Source organism: Vidua macroura (genome assembly GCF_024509145.1).
Source record: "Vidua macroura isolate BioBank_ID:100142 chromosome W unlocalized genomic scaffold, ASM2450914v1 whyW_random_scaffold_38, whole genome shotgun sequence".
Lineage (NCBI taxonomy): Eukaryota > Metazoa > Chordata > Aves > Passeriformes > Viduidae > Vidua > Vidua macroura.
Genome location: NW_026530535.1, coordinates 1,394,424 through 1,412,373, shown reverse-complemented (window position 1 = coordinate 1,412,373; position 17,950 = coordinate 1,394,424).

Sequence of the window (17,950 nt, the reverse complement as noted above, 5' to 3'; positions counted from 1 at the left end):
AAGGCTCGGCAGGACGTTCGACCTTACCTCGGCAGGGAGACCAAGCTTCCCAAGCCTACTAGGCTCAGGCAAGGGGGCTTGACCGGAGTTCGAGTGTAAGGCTCAGCAGGACGTTCGACCTTACCTCGGCAGGGAGACCAAGCTTCCCAAGCCTAGTAGGGGCAGGCGAGGGGGTTTGGCCGTAGTTCGAGTGTAAGGCTCGGCAAGACGTTCGACCTTACCTCAGCAGGGAGACCAAGCTTCCCAAGCCCAGACGGAGAGTCCGGCAAGGGGGCTTGGCCGGAGTTCGAGTGTAAGTCTTGGCAGGACGTTCGGCCTTACCTCGGCTGGGAGACCAAGCTTCCCAAGCCTAGCAGGAGAGTCAGGCAAGGGGGCTTTGCCGGAGTTCGAGTGTAAGGCTCGGCAGGACGTTAGAACTTACCTCGGCAGGGAGACCAAGCTTCCCAAGCCTACTAGGCTCAGGCAAGGGGGCTTGGCCAGAGTTCGAGTGTAAGACTCGGCAGGACGTTCGACCTTACCTCGGCAGGGAGGCCAAGCTTCCCAACCCTAGGAGGGGCAGGAAAGTGGGCTTGGCCGGAGTTCGAGTGTAAGGCTTGGCAGGACCTTCGACCTTACCTCGGCAGGGAGACCAAGCTTCCCAAGCCTACTAGGTTCAGGCAAGGGGGCTTGGCCCGAGTTCGAGTGTAAGGCTCGGCAGGACGTTCGACCTTACCTCAGCAGGGAGACCAAGCTTCCCAAGCCTAGTAGGCGAGTCAGGCAAGGGGGCTTGGCCGGAGTTCGAGTGTAAGGCTCGGCAGGACGTTCGGCCTTACCTCGGCAGGGAGACCAAGCTTCCCAAGCCTAGTATGAGAGGCAGGCAAGGGGGCTTGGCCGGAGTTCGAGTGTAAGGCTCGGCAGGACGTTCGGCCTTACCTCGGCAGGAAGACCAAGCTTCCCAAGCCTACTAGGCTCAGGCAAGGGGGCTTGGCCCGAGTTCGAGTGTAAGACTCGGCGGGACGTTCGACCTTACCTCGGCAGGGAGACCAAGCTTCCCAAGCCTACTAGACTCAGGTAAGGGGGCTTGGCCCGAGTTCGAGTGTAAGGCTCGGCAGGACGTTCGACCTTACCTCGGCAGGGAGACCAAGCTTCCCAAGCCTAGTAGGAGAGTCAGGCAAGGGGGCTTGGCTGGAGTTCGAGTGTAAGGCTCGGCAGGACGTTTGGCCCTACCTCGGCAGGGAGACCAAGCTTCGCAAGCCTAGTAGGGGCAGGCAAGGGGGCTTGACCGGAGTTCGAGTGTAAGGGTCAACAGGACGTTCGGCCTTACCTCGGCAGGGAGACCAAGCTTCCCAAGCCTACTTGGCTCAAGCAAGGGGGCTTGGCCGGAGTTCGAGTGTAAGGCTCGGCAGGACGTTCGACCTTCCCTCGGCAGGGAGGCCGAGCTTCCCAAGGCTGGAAGGGGCAGGCAAGGGGGCTTGGCCGGAGTTCGAGTGTAAGGCTCGGCAGGATGTTCGACCTTACCTCGGCAGGGAGACCAAGCTTCCCAAGCCTAGCAGGAGAGTCAGGAAAGGGGGCTTGGCCGGAGTTCGAGTGTAAGACTCGGCAGGACGTTCGACCTTACCTGGGCAGGGAGACCAAGCTTCCCAAGCCTACTAGGCTCAGGCAAGGGGGCTTGGCCGGAGTTCGAGTGTAAGGCTCGGCAGGACGTTCGACCTTACCTCGGCAGGGAGACCAAGCTTCCCAAGCCTAGTAGGGGCAAGCAAGGGGGCTTGGCCGGAGTTCGAGTGTAAGGCTCGGCAGGACGTTCGACCTTACCTCGGCAGGGAGACCAAGCTTCCCAAGCCTACTAGGCTCAGGCAAGGGGGCTTGACCGGAGTTCGAGTGTAAGGCTCAGCAGGACGTTCGACCTTACCTCGGCAGGGAGACCAAGCTTCCCAAGCCTAGTAGGGGCAGGCGAGGGGGTTTGGCCGTAGTTCGAGTGTAAGGCTCGGCAAGACGTTCGACCTTACCTCAGCAGGGAGACCAAGCTTCCCAAGCCCAGACGGAGAGTCCGGCAAGGGGGCTTGGCCGGAGTTCGAGTGTAAGTCTTGGCAGGACGTTCGGCCTTACCTCGGCTGGGAGACCAAGCTTCCCAAGCCTAGCAGGAGAGTCAGGCAAGGGGGCTTTGCCGGAGTTCGAGTGTAAGGCTCGGCAGGACGTTAGAACTTACCTCGGCAGGGAGACCAAGCTTCCCAAGCCTACTAGGCTCAGGCAAGGGGGCTTGGCCAGAGTTCGAGTGTAAGACTCGGCAGGACGTTCGACCTTACCTCGGCAGGGAGGCCAAGCTTCCCAACCCTAGGAGGGGCAGGAAAGTGGGCTTGGCCGGAGTTCGAGTGTAAGGCTTGGCAGGACCTTCGACCTTACCTCGGCAGGGAGACCAAGCTTCCCAAGCCTACTAGGTTCAGGCAAGGGGGCTTGGCCCGAGTTCGAGTGTAAGGCTCGGCAGGACGTTCGACCTTACCTCAGCAGGGAGACCAAGCTTCCCAAGCCTAGTAGGCGAGTCAGGCAAGGGGGCTTGGCCGGAGTTCGAGTGTAAGGCTCGGCAGGACGTTCGGCCTTACCTCGGCAGGGAGACCAAGCTTCCCAAGCCTAGTATGAGAGGCAGGCAAGGGGGCTTGGCCGGAGTTCGAGTGTAAGGCTCGGCAGGACGTTCGGCCTTACCTCGGCAGGAAGACCAAGCTTCCCAAGCCTACTAGGCTCAGGCAAGGGGGCTTGGCCCGAGTTCGAGTGTAAGACTCGGCGGGACGTTCGACCTTACCTCGGCAGGGAGACCAAGCTTCCCAAGCCTACTAGACTCAGGTAAGGGGGCTTGGCCCGAGTTCGAGTGTAAGGCTCGGCAGGACGTTCGACCTTACCTCGGCAGGGAGACCAAGCTTCCCAAGCCTAGTAGGAGAGTCAGGCAAGGGGGCTTGGCCGGAGTTCGAGTGTAAGGCTCGGCAGGACGTTTGGCCCTACCTCGGCAGGGAGACCAAGCTTCGCAAGCCTAGTAGGGGCAGGCAAGGGGGCTTGACCGGAGTTCGAGTGTAAGGGTCAACAGGACGTTCGGCCTTACCTCGGCAGGGAGACCAAGCTTCCCGAGCCTACTTGGCTCAAGCAAGGGGGCTTGGCCGGAGTTCGAGTGTAAGGCTCGGCAGGACGTTCGGCCTTACCTCGGCAGGGAGACCAAGCTTCCCAAGCCTAGCAGGAGAGTCAGGCAAGGGGGCTTGGCCAGAGTTCGAGTGTAAGACTCGGCAGGACGTTCGACCTTACCTCGGCAGGGAGACCAAGCTTCCCAAGCCTACTAGGCTCAGTCAAGGGGGCTTGGCCGGAGTTCGAGTGTAAGGCTCGGCAGGACGTTTGACCGTACCTCGGCAGGGAGACCAAGCTTCCCAAGCCTACTAGGAGAAGAGTCAGGCAAGGGGGCTTGACCGGAGTTCGAGTGTAAGGTTCGGCAGGACGTTCGACCTTACCTCGGCAGGTAGACCAAGCTTCCCAAGCCCAGTAGGAGAGTCCAGCAAGGGGGCTTGGCCGGAGTTCGAGTGTAAGGCTCGGCAGGACGTTCGACCTTACCTTGGCAGGGAGACCAAGCTTCCCAAGCCTAGTAGGGGCAGGCAAGGGGGCTTGGACGGAGTTCGAGTGTAAGGCTCGGCAAGACGTTCGACCTTACCTCGTCAGGGAGACCAAGCTTCCCAAGCCTAGCAGGAGAGTCAGGCAAGGGGGCTTGGCCGGAGTTCGAGTGTAAGGCTCGGCAGGACGTTCGACCTTACCTCGGCAGCGATACCCAGCTCCCCAAGCCTACTAGGCTCAGGCAAGGGGGCTTGACCCGAGTTCGAGTGTAAGGCTCGGCAGGACGTTCGACCTTACCTCGGCAGGGAGGCCAAGCTTCCCAACCCTAGTAGGGGCAGGAAAGGGGGCTTGGCCGGAGTTCGAGTGTAAGGCTTGGCAGGACCTTCGACCTTACCTCGGCAGCGAGACCAAGCTTCCCAAGCCTACTAGGGTCAGGCAAGGGGGCTTGGCCCGACTTCGAGTGTAAGGCTCGGCAGGACGTTCGACCTTACCTCAGCAGGGAGACCAAGCTTCCCAAGCCTAGTGGGAGAGTCAGGCAAGGGGGCTTGGCCGGAGTTCGAGTGTAAGGCTCGGCAGGACGTTCGACCTTACCTCGGCAGGGAGACCAAGCTTCCCAAGCTTAGTAGGAGAGTCAGGCAAGGGGGCTTGGCCGGAGTTCGAGTGTAAGGCTCGGCAGGACGTTCGACCTTACCTCGGCAGGGAGACCAAGCTTCCCAAGCCTACTAGGCTCAGGCAAGGGAGCTTGGCCGGAGTTCGAGTGTAAGGCTCGGCAGGACGTTCGGCCTTACCTCGGCAGGGAGACCAAGCTTCCCAAGTCTACTAGGCTCAGGCAAGGGGGCTTGGACAGAGTTCGAGTGTAAGGCTCGGCAGGACGTTCGACCTTACCTCGTCAGGGAGACCAAGCTTCCCAAGCCTAGTAGGAGAGTCAGGCAAGGGGGCTTGGCCTTAGTTCGATTGTAAGGCTCGGCAGGACGTTCGACCTGACCTCGGCAGGGAGACCAAGCTTCCCAAGCCTACTAGGCTCAGGCAAGGGGGCTTGGCCAGAGTTCGAGTGTAAGGCTTGGTAGGACGTTCGACCTTACCTCGTCAGGGAGACCAAGCTTCCCAAGCCTAGTAGGAGAGTCAGGCAAGGGGGCTTGTCCTTAGTTCGAGTGTAAGGCTCGGCAGGACGTTCGACCTTACCTCGGCAGGGAGACCAAGCTTCCCAAGCCTACTAGGCTCAGGCAAGGGGGCTTGACCGGAGTTCGAGTGTAAGGCTCAGCAGGACGTTCGACCTTACCTCGGCAGGGAGACCAAGCTTCCCAAGCCTAGTAGGGGCAGGCAAGGGGGTTTGGCCGTAGTTCGAGTGTACGGCTCGGCAAGACGTTCGACCTTACCTCAGCAGGGAGACCAAGCTTCCCAAGCCCAGACGGAGAGTCCGGCAAGGGGGCTTGGCCGGAGTTCGAGTGTAAGGCTTGGCAGGACGTTCGGCCTTACCTCGGCTGGGAGACCAAGCTTCCCAAGCCTAGCAGGAGAGTCAGGCAAGGGGGCTTTGCCGGAGTTCGAGTGTAAGGCTCGGCAGGACGTTAGAACTTACCTCGGCAGGGAGGCCAAGCTTCCCAACCCTAGGAGGGGCAGGAAAGTGGGCTTGGCCGGAGTTCGAGTGTAAGGCTTGGCAGGACCTTCGACCTTACCTCGGCAGGGAGACCAAGCTTCCCAAGCCTACTAGGTTCAGGCAAGGGGGCTTGGCCCGAGTTCGAGTGTAAGGCTCGGCAGGACGTTCGACCTTACCTCAGCAGGGAGACCAAGCTTCCCAAGCCTAGTAGGCGAGTCAGGCAAGGGGGCTTGGCCGGAGTTCGAGTGTAAGGCTCGGCAGGACGTTCGGCCTTACCTCGGCAGGGAGACCAAGCTTCCCAAGCCTAGTATGAGAGGCAGGCAAGGGGGCTTGGCCGGAGTTCGAGTGTAAGGCTCGGCAGGACGTTCGGCCTTACCTCGGCAGGAAGACCAAGCTTCCCAAGCCTACTAGGCTCAGGCAAGGGGGCTTGGCCCGAGTTCGAGTGTAAGACTCGGCGGGACGTTCGACCTTACCTCGGCAGGGAGACCAAGCTTCCCAAGCCTACTAGACTCAGGTAAGGGGGCTTGGCCCGAGTTCGAGTGTAAGGCTCGGCAGGACGTTCGACCTTACCTCGGCAGGGAGACCAAGCTTCCCAAGCCTAGTAGGAGAGTCAGGCAAGGGGGCTTGGCCGGAGTTCGAGTGTAAGGCTCGGCAGGACGTTTGGCCCTACCTCGGCAGGGAGACCAAGCTTCGCAAGCCTAGTAGGGGCAGGCAAGGGGGCTTGACCGGAGTTCGAGTGTAAGGGTCGACAGGACGTTCGGCCTTACCTCGGCAGGGAGACCAAGCTTCCCAAGCCTACTTGGCTCAAGCAAGGGGGCTTGGCCGGAGTTCGAGTGTAAGGCTCGGCAGGACGTTCGGCCTTACCTCGGCAGGGAGACCAAGCTTCCCAAGCCTAGCAGGAGAGTCAGGCAAGGGGGCTTGGCCAGAGTTCGAGTGTAAGACTCGGCAGGACGTTCGACCTTACCTCGGCAGGGAGACCAAGCTTCCCAAGCCTACTAGGCTCAGTCAAGGGGGCTTGGCCGGAGTTCGAGTGTAAGGCTCGGCAGGACGTTTGACCGTACCTCGGCAGGGAGACCAAGCTTCCCAAGCCTACTAGGAGAAGAGTCAGGCAAGGGGGCTTGACCGGAGTTCGAGTGTAAGGTTCGGCAGGACGTTCGACCTTACCTCGGCAGGTAGACCAAGCTTCCCAAGCCCAGTAGGAGAGTCCGGCAAGGGGGCTTGGCCGGAGTTCGAGTGTAAGGCTCGGCAGGACGTTCGACCTTACCTTGGCAGGGAGACCAAGCTTCCCAAGCCTAGTAGGGGCAGGCAAGGGGGCTTGGCCGGAGTTCGAGTGTAAGGCTCGGCAAGACGTTCCACCTTACCTCAGCAGGGAGACCAAGCTTCCCAAGCCTAGCAGGAGAGTCAGGCAAGGGGGCTTGGCCGGAGTTCGAGTGTAAGTCTTGGCAGGAGGTTCGGCCTTACCTCGTCAGGGAGACCAAGCTTCCCAAGCCTAGCAGGAGAGTCAGGCAAGGGGGCTTGGCCGGAGTTCGAGTGTAAGGCTCGGCAGGACGTTCGACCTTACCTCGGCAGCGATACCCAGCTCCCCAAGCCTACTAGGCTCAGGCAAGGGGGCTTGACCAGAGTTCGAGTGTAAGGCTCGGCAGGACGTTCGACCTTACCTCGGCAGGGAGGCCAAGCTTCCCAACCCTAGTAGGGGCAGGAAAGGGGGCTTGGCCGGAGTTCGAGTGTAAGGCTTGGCAGGACCTTCGACCTTACCTCGGCAGCGAGACCAAGCTTCCCAAGCCTACTAGGGTCAGGCAAGGGGGCTTGGCCCGACTTCGAGTGTAAGGCTCGGCAGGACGTTCGACCTTACCTCAGCAGGGAGACCAAGCTTCCCAAGCTTAGTAGGAGAGTCAGGCAAGGGGGCTTGGCCGGAGTTCGAGTGTAAGGCTCGGCAGGACGTTCGACCTTACCTCGGCAGGGAGACCAAGCTTCCCAAGCTTAGTAGGAGAGTCAGGCAAGGGGGCTTGGCCGGAGTTCGAGTGTAAGGCTCGGCAGGACGTTCGACCTTACCTCGGCAGGGAGACCAAGCTTCCCAAGCCTACTAGGCTCAGGCAAGGGAGCTTGGCCGGAGTTCGAGTGTAAGGCTCGGCAGGACGTTCGGCCTTACCTCGGCAGGGAGACCAAGCTTCCCAAGTCTACTAGGCTCAGGCAAGGGGGCTTGGACAGAGTTCGAGTGTAAGGCTCGGCAGGACGTTCGACCTTACCTCGTCAGGGAGACCAAGCTTCCCAAGCCTAGTAGGAGAGTCAGGCAAGGGGACTTGGCCTTAGTTCGAGTGTAAGGCTCGGCAGGACGTTCGACCTGACCTCGGCAGGGAGACCAAGCTTCCCAAGCCTACTAGGCTCAGGCAAGGGGGCTTGGCCAGAGTTCGAGTGTAAGGCTTGGTAGGACGTTCGACCTTACCTCGTCAGGGAGACCAAGCTTCCCAAGCCTAGTAGGAGAGTCAGGCAAGGGGGCTTGTCCTTAGTTCGAGTGTAAGGCTCTGCAGGACGTTCGACCGGACCTCGGCAGGGAGACCAAGCTTCCCAAGCCTACTAGGCTCAGGCAAGGGGGCTTGGCCCGAGTTCGAGTGTAAGGCTCGGCAGGACGTTTGGCCTTACCTCGGCAGGGAGACCAAGCTTCCCAAGCCTACTAGGAGAAGAGTCAGGCAAGGGGGCTTGACCGCAGTTCGAGTGTAAGGCTCGGCAGGACGTTCGACCTTACCTCGGCAGGGAGACCAAGCTTCCCAAGCCTACTAGGCTCAGGCAAGGGGGCTTGGCCGGAGTTCGAGTGTAAGACTCGGCAGGACGTTCGACCTTACCTCGGCAGGGAGACCAAGCTTCCCAAGCCTAGTAGGGGCAAGCAAGGGGGCTTGGCCGGAGTTCGAGTGTAAGGCTCGGCAGGACGTTAGACCTTACCTCGGCAGGGAGACCAAGCTTCCCAAGCCTAGTAGGGGCAGGCAAGGGGGTTTGGCCGTAGTTCGAGTGTAAGGCTCGGCAAGACGTTCGACCTTACCTCAGCAGGGAGACCAAGCTTCCCAAGCCCAGACGGAGAGTCCGGCAAGGGGGCTTGGCCGGAGTTCGAGTGTAAGGCTTGGCAGGACGTTCGGCCTTACCTCGGCTGGGAGACCAAGCTTCCCAAGCCTAGCAGGAGAGTCAGGCAAGGGGGCTTTGCCGGAGTTCGAGTGTAAGGCTCGGCAGGACGTTAGAACTTACCTCGGCAGGGAGACCAAGCTTCCCAAGCCTACTAGGCTCAGGCAAGGGGGCTTGGCCAGAGTTCGAGTGTAAGACTCGGCAGGACGTTCGACCTTACCTCGGCAGGGAGGCCAAGCTTCCCAACCCTAGGAGGGGCAGGAAAGTGGGCTTGGCCGGAGTTCGAGTGTAAGGCTTGGCAGGACCTTCGACCTTACCTCGGCAGGGAGACCAAGCTTCCCAAGCCTACTAGGCTCAGGCAAGGGGGCTTGGCCGGAGTTCGAGTGTAAGGCTCGGCAGGACGTTCGACCTTACCTCGGCAGGGAGACCAAGCTTCCCAAGCCTAGTAGGCGAGTCAGGCAAGGGGGCTTGGCCGGAGTTCGAGTGTAAGGCTCGGCAGGACGTTCGGCCTTACCTCGGCAGGGAGACCAAGCTTCCCAAGCCTAGTATGAGAGGCAGGCAAGGGGGCTTGGCCGGAGTTCGAGTGTAAGGCTCGGCAGGACGTTCGGCCTTACCTCGGCAGGGAGACCAAGCTTCCCAAGCCTACTAGGCTCAGGCAAGGGGGCTTGGCCCGAGTTCGAGTGTAAGACTCGGCGGGACGTTCGACCTTACCTCGGCAGGGAGACCAAGCTTCCCCAGCCTACTAGGCTCAGGCAAGGGGGCTTGGCCGGAGTTCGAGTGTAAGGCTCGGCAGGACGTTCGACCTTACCTCGGCAGGGAGACCAAGCTTCCCAAGCCTAGTAGGAGAGTCAGGCAAGGGGGCTTGGCCGGAGTTCGAGTGTAAGGCTCGGCAGGACGTTCGGCCTTACCTCGGCAGGGCGACCAAGCTTCACAAGCCTAGTAGGGGCAGGCAAGGGGGCTTGACCGGAGTTCGATTGTAAGGCTCGGCAGGACGTTCGACCTTACCTCGGCAGGGAGACCAAGCTTCCCAAGCCTACTAGGCTCAGGCAAGGGGGCTTGGCCGGAGTTCGAGTGTAAGGCTCGGCAGGACGTTCGACCTTACCTCAGCAGGGAGACCAAGCTTCCCAAGCCTACTAGGCTCAGGCAAGGGGGCTTGGCCGGAGTTCGAGTGTAAGGCTCGGCAGGACGTTCGACCTTACCTCGGCAGGGAGGCCATGCTTCCCAAGCCTAGAAGGCGCAGGCAAGGGGGCTTGGCCGGAGTTCGAGTGTAAGGCTCGGCAGGACGTTCGACCTTACCTCGTCAGGGAGACCAAGCTTCCCAAGCCTACTCGGCTCAGGCAAGGGGGCTTGGCCGGAGTTCGAGTGTAAGGCTCGGCAGGACGTTCGACCTTACCTCGGCAGGGAGGCCAAGCTTCCCAAGCCTAGAAGGGGCAGGCAAGGGGGCTTGGCCGGAGTTCGAGCGTAAGGCTCGGCAGGACGTTCGACCTTACCTCGACAGGGAGGCCAAGCTTCCCGAGCCTAGCAGGAGAGTCAGGCAAGGGGGCTTGGCCGGAGTTCGAGTGTAAGACTCGGCAGGACGTTCGACCTTACCTCGGCGGGAAAACCAAGCTTCCCAAGCCTAGTAGGAGAGTCAGGCAAGGGGGCTTGGCCGGAGTTCGAGTGTAAGGCTCGGCAGGACGTTCGACCTTACCTCGGCAGGGAGGCCAAGCTTCCGAATCCCAGTAGGAGAGTCAGGCAAGGGGGCTTGGCCGGAGTTCGAGTGTAAGGCTCGGCAGGACGTTCGACATTACCTCGGCAGGGAGACCAAGCTTCCCAAGCCTAGCAGGAGAGTCAGGCAAGGGGGCTTGGCCGGCGTTCGAGTGTAAGACTCGGCAGGACGTTCGACCTTACCTCGGCAGGGAGACCAAGCTTCCCAAGCCTACTAGGCTCAGGCAAGGGGGCTTGGCCGGAGTTCGAGTGTAAGACTCGGCAGGACGTTCGACCTTACCTCGGCAGGGAGACCAAGCTTCCCAAGCCTACTAGGCTCAGGCAAGGGGGCTTGGCCGGAGTTCGAGTGTAAGGCTCGGCAGGACGTTCGACCTTACCTCGGCAGGGAGACCAAGCTTCCCAAGCCTAGCAGGAGAGTCAGGCAAGGGGGCTTGACCGGAGTTCGAGTGTAAGGCTCGGCAGGACGTTCGACCTGACCTCGGCAGGGAGACCAAGCTTCCCAAGCCTGCTAGGCTCAGGCAAGGGGGCTTGGCCGGAGTTCGAGTGTAAGACTCAGCAGGACGTTCGACCTTACCTCGGCAGGGAGGCCAAGCTTCCCAACCCTAGTAGGGGCAGGAAAGTGGGCTTGGCCGGAGTTCGAGTGTAAGACTCGGCAGGACGTTCGACCTTACCTCGGCAGGGAGACCAAGCTTCCCAAGCCTACTAGGCTCAGGCAAGGGGGCTTGGCCGGATTTCGAATGTAAGGCTCGGCAGGACGTTCGGCCTTACCTCGGCAGGGAGACCAAGCTTCCCAAGCCTAGCAGGAGAGTCAGGCAAGGGGGCTTGGCCGGAGTTCGAGTGTAAGACTCGGCAGGACGTTCGACCTTACCTCGGCAGGGAGACCAAGCTTCCCAAGCCTACTAGGCTCAGGCAAGGGGGCTTGGCCGGAGTTCGAGTGTAAGGCTCGGCAGGACGTTTGACCGTACCTCGGCAGGGAGACCAAGCTTCCCAAGCCTACTAGGAGAAGAGTCAGGCAAGGGGGCTCGACCGGAGTTCGAGTGTAAGGCTCGGCAGGACGTTCGACCTTACCTCGGCAGGTAGACCAAGCTTCCCAAGCCCAGTAGGAGAGTCAGGCAAGGGGGCTTGACCGCAGTTCGAGTGTAAGGCTCGGCAGGACGTTCGACCTTACCTCGTCAGGGAGACCAAGCTTCCCAAGCCTAGTAGGAGAGTCAGGCAAGGGGGCTTGGCCTTAGTTCGCGTGTAAGGCTCGGCAGGACGTTCGACCTGACCTCGGCAGGGAGACCAAGCTTCCCAAGCCTACTAGGCTCAGGCAAGGGGGCTTGGCCAGAGTTCGAGTGTAAGGCTTGGTAGGACGTTCGACCTTACCTCAGCAGGGAGACCAAGCTTCCCAAACCTACTAGGCTCAGGCAAGGGGGCTTGGCCCGAGCTCGAGTGTAAGGCTCGGCAGGACGTTTGGCCTTACCTCGGCAGGGAGACCAAGCTTCCCAAGCCTACTAGGAGAAGAGTCAGGCAAGGGGGCTTGACCGCAGTTCGAGTGTAAGGCTCGGCAGGACGTTCGACCTTACCTCGGCAGGGAGGCCAAGCTTCCCAAGCCTAGAAGGGGTAGGCAAGGGGGCTTGGCCGGAGTTCGAGTGTAAGGCTCGGCAGGACGTTCGACCTTACCTCGGCAGGGAGACCAAGCTTCCCAAGCCCAGACGGAGAGTCCGGCAAGGGGGCTTGGCCGGAGTTCGAGTGTAAGGCTTGGCAGGACGTTCGGCCTTACCTCGGCTGGGAGACCAAGCTTCCCAAGCCTAGCAGGAGAGTCCGGCAAGGGGGCTTTGCCGGAGTTCGAGTGTAAGGCTCGGCAGGACGTTAGAACTTACCTCGGCAGGGAGACCAAGCTTCCCAAGTCTACTAGGCTCAGGCAAGTGGGCTTGGCCAGAGTTCGAGTGTAAGACTCGGCAGGACGTTCGACCTTACCTCGGCAGGGAGGCCAAGCTTCCCAACCCTAGTAGGGGCAGGAAAGTGGGCTTGGCCGGAGTTCGAGTGTAAGGCTTGGCAGGACCTTCGACCGTACCTCGGCAGGGAGACCAAGCTTCCCAAGCCTACTAGGGTCAGGCAAGGGGGCTTGGCCCGAGTTCGAGTGTAAGGCTCGGCAGGACGTTCGACCTTACCTCGGCAGGGAGGCCACGCTTACCAACCCTAGTAGGGGCAGGAAAGGGGGCTTGGCCGGAGTGCGAGTGTAAGGCTTGGCAGGACCTTTGACCTTACCTCGGCAGGGAGACCAAGCTTCCCAAGCCTACTAGGGTCAGGCAAGGGGGCTTGGCCCGACTTCGAGTGTAAGGCTCGGCAGGACGTTCGACCTTACCTCGTCAGGGAGACCAAGCTTCCCAAGCCTAGAAGGTGAGTCAGGCAAGGGGGCTTGGCCGGAGTTCGAGTATAAGGCTCGGCAGGACGTTCGGCCTTACCTCGGGAGGGAGACCCAGCTTCCCAAGCCTCGTAGGGGTAGGCAAGGGGGCTTGACCGGAGTTCGAGTGTAAGGCTCGGCAGGACGTTCGACCTTACCTCGGCAGGGAGACCAAGCTTCCCAAGCCCAGTAGGAGAGTCAGGCAAGGGGGCTTGGCCGGAGTTCGAGTGTAAGGCTCCGCAGGACGTTTGACCGTACCTCGGCAGGGAGACCAAGCTTCCCAAGCCTAGCAGGAGAGTCAGGCAAGGGGGCTTGGCCGGAGTTCGAGTGTAAGACTCGGCAGGACGTTCGACCTTACCTCGGCAGGGCGACCAAGCTTCCCAAGCCTACTAGGCTCAGGCAAGGGGGCTTGGCCGGAGTTCGAGTGTAATACTCGGCAGGGCGTTCGACCTTACCTCGGCGGGTAGACCAAACTTCCCAAGCCTAGTAGGAGAGTCAGGCAAGGGGGCTTGGCCGGAGTTCGAGTGTAAGGCTCGGCAGGACGTTCGACCTTACCTCGGCAGGGAGACCAAGCTTCCGAAGCCCAGTAGGAGAGTCAGGCAAGGGGGCTTGGCCGGAGTTCGAGTGTAAGGCTCGGCAGGACGTTCGACCTTACCTCGGCAGGGAGACCAAGCTTCCCAAGCCTAGCAGGAGAGTCAGGCAAGGGGGCTTGGCCGGCGTTCGAGTGTAAGGCTCGGCAGGACGTTCGACCTTACCTCGGCAGGGAGGCCAAGCTTCCCAAGCCTAGAAGGGGCAGGCAAGGGGGCTTGGCCGGAGTTCGAGTGTAAGGCTCGGCAGGACGTTCGACCTTACCTTGGCAGGGAGACCAAGCTTCCCAAGCCTAGTAGGGGCAGGCAAGGGGGCTTGGCCGGAGATCGAGTGTAAGGCTCGGCAAGACGTTCGACCTTACCTCGGCAGGGAGGCCAAGCTTCCCAACCCTAGTAGGGGCAGGAAAGGGGGCTTGGCCGGAGTTCGAGTGTAAGGCTTGGCAGGACCTTCGACCTTACCTCGGCAGGGAGACCAAGCTTCCCAAGCCTACTGGGGTCAGGCAAGGGGGCTTGGCCCGACTTCGAGTGTAAGGCTCGGCAGGACGTTCGACCTTCCTTCAGCAGGGAGACCAAGCTTCCCAAGTCTACTAGGCTCAGGCAAGGGGGCTTGGCCAGGGTTCGAGTGTAAGACTCGGCAGGACGTTCGACCTTACCTCAGCAGGGAGGCCAAGCTTCCCAACCCTAGTAGGGGCAGGAAAGTGGGTTTGGCCGGAGTTCGAGTGTAAGGCTTGGCAGGACCTTCGACCTTACCTCGGCGGGGAGACCAAGCTTCCCAAGCCTACTAGGTTCAGGCAAGGGGGCTTGGCCCGAGTTCGAGTGTAAGGCTCGGCAGGACGTTCGACCTTACCTCAGCAGGGAGACCAAGCTTCCCAAGCCTAGTAGGCGAGTCAGGCAAGGGGGCTTGGCCGGAGTTCGAGTGTAAGGCTCGGCAGGACGTTCGACCGTATCTCGGCAGGGAGACCAAGCTTCCCAAGCCTACTAGGGTCAGGCAAGGGGGCTTGGCCCGAGTTCGAGTGTAAGGCTCGGCAGGACGTTCGACCTTACCTCGGCAGGGAGGCCACGCTTACCAACCCTAGTAGGGGCAGGAAAGGGGTCTTGGCCGGAGTGCGAGTGTAAGGCTTGGCAGGGCCTTCGACCTTACCTCGCCAGGGAGACCAAGCTTCCCAAGCCTACTAGGGTCAGGCAAGGGGGCTTGGCCCGACTTCGAGTGTAAGGCTCGGCAGGACATTCGACCTTACCTCGTCAGGGAGACCAAGCTTCCCAAGCCTAGTAGGAGAGTCAGGCAAGGGGGCTTGGCCGGAGTTCGAGTATAAGGCTCGGCAGGACGTTCGGCCTTACCTCGGCAGGGAGACCCAGCTTCCCAAGCCTCGTAGGGGCAGGCAAGGGGGCTTGACCGGAGTTCGAGTGTAAGGCTCGGCAGGACGTTCGACCTTACCTCGGCAGGGAGACCAAGCTTCCCAAGCCCAGTAGGAGAGTCAGGCAAGGGGGCTTGGCCGGAGTTCGAGTGTAAGGCTCGGCAGGACGTTTGACCGTACGTCGGCAGGGAGACCAAGCTTCCCAAGCCTACTAGGCTCAGGCAAGGGGGCTTGGCCGGAGCTCGAGTGTAAGGCTCGGCAGGACGTTCGACCTTACCTCGGCAGGGAGACCAAGCTTCCCAAGCCTAGTAGGAGAGGCAGGCAAGGGGGCTTGGCCGGAGTTCGCGTGTAAGGCTCGGCAGGACGTTCGGCCTTACCTCGGCAGGGAGACCAAGCTTCGCAAGCCTACTAGGCTCAGGCAAGGGGGCTTGGACAGAGTTCGAGTGTAAGGCTCGGCAGGACGTTCGACCTTACCTCGTCAGGAGACCAAGCTTCCCAAGCCTAGTAGGAGAGTCAGGCAAGGGGGCTTGGCCGGAGTTCGAGTGTAAGGCTCGGCAGGACGTTCGACCTTACCTCGGCAGGGAGGCCACGCTTACCAACCCTAGTAGGGGCAGGAAAGGGGGCTTGGCCGGAGTGCGAGTGTAAGGCTTGGCAGGACCTTCGACCTTACCTCGGCAGGGAGACCAAGCTTCCCAAGCCTACTAGGGTCAGGCAAGGGGGCTTGGCCCGACTTCGAGTGTAAGGCTCGGCAGGACGTTCGACCTTACCTCGTCATGGAGACCAAGCTTCCCAAGCCTAGTAGGAGAGTCAGGCAAGGGGGCTTGGCCGGAGTTCGAGTATAAGGCTCGGCAGGACGTTCGGCCTTACCTCGGCAGGGAGACCAAGCTTCCCAAGCCTCGTAGGGGCAGGCAAGGGGGCTTGACCTGAGTTCGAGTGTAAGGCTCGGCAGGACGTTCGACCTTACCTCGGCAGGGAGACCAAGTTTCCCAAGCCCAGTAGGAGAGTCAGGCAAGGGGGCTTGGGCGGAGTTCGAGTGTAAGGCTCGGCAGGACGTTTGACCGTACCTCGGCAGGGAGACCAAGATTCCCAAGCCTAGTAGGAGAGTCAGGCAAGGGGGCTTGGCCGGAGTTCGAGTGTAAGGCTCGGCAGGACGTTCGGCCTTACCTCGGCAGGGAGACCAAACTTCGCAAGCCTAGTAGGGGCAGGCAAGGGGGCTTGACCGGAGTTCGAGTGTAAGGCTCGGCAGGACGTTCGACCTTACCTCGGCAGGGAGACCAAGCTTCCCAAGCCTACTAGGCGCAGGCAAGGGGGCTTGGCCGGAGTTCGAGTGTAAGGCTCGGCAGGACGTTCGACCTTACCTCAGCAGGGAGACCAAGCTTCCCAAGCCTACTAGGCTCAGGCAAGGGGGCTTGGCCGGAGTTCGAGTGTAAGACTCGGCAGGACGTTCGACCTTACCTCGGCAGGGAGGCCGAGCTTCCCAAGCCTAGAAGGGGCAGGCGAGGGGGCTTGGCCGGAGTTCGAGCGTAAGGCTCGGCAGGACGTTCGACCTTACCTCGACAGGGATACCAAGCTTCCCAAGCCTAGCAGGAGAGTCAGGCAAGGGGGCTTGGCCGGAGTTCGAGTGTAAGACTCGGCAGGACGTTCGACCTTACCTCGGCAGGGAGACCAAGCTTCCCAAGCGCTACTAGGCTCAGGCAAGGGGGCTCGGCCGGAGTTCGAGTGTAAGACTCGGCAGGACGTTCGACCTTACCTCGGCGGGTAGACCAAGCTTCCCAAGCCTAGTAGGAGAGTCAGGCAAGGGGGCTTGGCCGGAGTTCGAGTGTAAGGCTCGGCAGGACGTTCGACCTTACCTCGGCAGGGAGACCAAGCTTCCCAAGCCTAGCAGGAGTGTCAGGCAAGGGGGCTTGGCCGGAGGTCGAGTGTAAGGCTCGGCAGGACGTTCGACCTTACCTCGGCAGGGAGACCAAGCTTCCCAAGCCTAGCAGGAGAGTCAGGCAAGGGGGCTTGGCCGGCGTTCGAGTGTAAGACTCGGCAGGACGTTCGACCTTACCTCGGCAGGGAGACCAAGCTTCCCAAGCCTACTAGGCTCAGGCAAGGGGGCTTGGCCGGAGTTCGAGTGTAAGGCTCGGCAGGACGTTCGACCTTACCTCGGCAGGGAGACCAAGCTTCCCAAGCCTAGTAGGGGCAGGCAAGGGGGCTTGGCCGGAGTTCGAGTGTAAGGCTCGGCAGGACGTTAGACCTTACCTCGGCAGGGAGACCAAGCTTCCCAAGCCTAGTAGGAGAGTCAGGCAAGGGGGCTTGGCCGGAGTTCGAGTGTAAGGCTCGGCAGCATGTTCGACCTTACCTCGGCAGGGAGACCAAGCTTCCGAAGCCCAGTAGGAGAGTCAGGCAAGGGGTCTTGGCCGGAGTTCGAGTGTAAGGCTCGGCAGGACGTTCGACCTTACCTCGGCAGGGAGACCAAGCTTCCCAAGCCTAGCAGGAGAGTCAGGCAAGGGGGCTTGGCCGGAGTTCGAGTGTAAGACTCGGCAGGACGTTCGACCTTACCTCGGCAGGGAGGCCAAGCTTCCCAACCTTAGTAGGGGCAGGAAAGGGGGCTTGGCCGGAGTTCGAGTGTAAGGCTTGGCAGGACCTTCGACCTTACCTCGGCAGGGAGACCAAGCTTCCCAAGCCTACTGGGTTCAGGCAAGGGGGCTTGGCCCGACTTCGAGTGTAAGGCTCGGCAGGACGTTCGACCTTCCTTCAGCAGGGAGACCAAGCTTCCCAAGCCTAGTAGGAGAGTCAGGCAAGGGGGCTTGGCCGGAGTTCGAGTGTAAGGCTCGGCAGGACGTTCGACCTTACCTCGGCAGGGAGACCAAGCTTCCCAAGCCTACTAGGCTCAGGCAAGGGAGCTTGGCCGGAGTTCGAGTGTAAGGCTCGGCAGGACGTTCGGCCTTACCTCGGCAGGGAGACCAAGCTTCCCAAGCCTACTAGGCTCAGGCAAGGGGGCTTGGACAGAGTTCGAGTGTAAGGCTCGGCAGGACGTTTGGCCTTACCTCGGCAGGGAGACCAAGCTTCCCAAGCCTACTAGGAGAAGAGTCAGGCAAGGGGGCTTGACCGCAGTTCAAATGTAAGGCTCGGCAGGACGTTCGACCTTACCTCGGCAGGGAGACCAAGCTTCGCAAGCCTACTAGGGTCAGGCAAGGGGGCTTGGCCCGAGTTCGAGTGTAAGGCTCGGCAGGACGTTCGACCTTACCTCGGCAGGGAGGCCACGCTTACCAACCCTAGTAGGGGCAGGAAAGGGGGCTTGGCCGGAGTGCGAGTGTAAGGCTTGGCAGGACCTTCGACCTTACCTCGGCAGGGAGACCAAGCTTCCCAAGCCTACTAGGGTCAGGCAAGGGGGCTTGGCCCGACTTCGAGTGTAAGGCTCGGCAGGACGTTCGACCTTACCTCGTCATGGAGACCAAGCTTCCCAAGCCTAGTAGGAGAGTCAGGCAAGGGGGCTTGGCCGGAGTTCGAGTATAAGGCTCGGCAGGACGTTCGGCCTTACCTCGGCAGGGAGACCAAGCTTCCCAAGCCTCGTAGGGGCAGGCAAGGGGGCTTGACCTGAGTTCGAGTGTAAGGCTCGGCAGGACGTTCGACCTTACCTCGGCAGGGAGACCAAGCTTCCCAA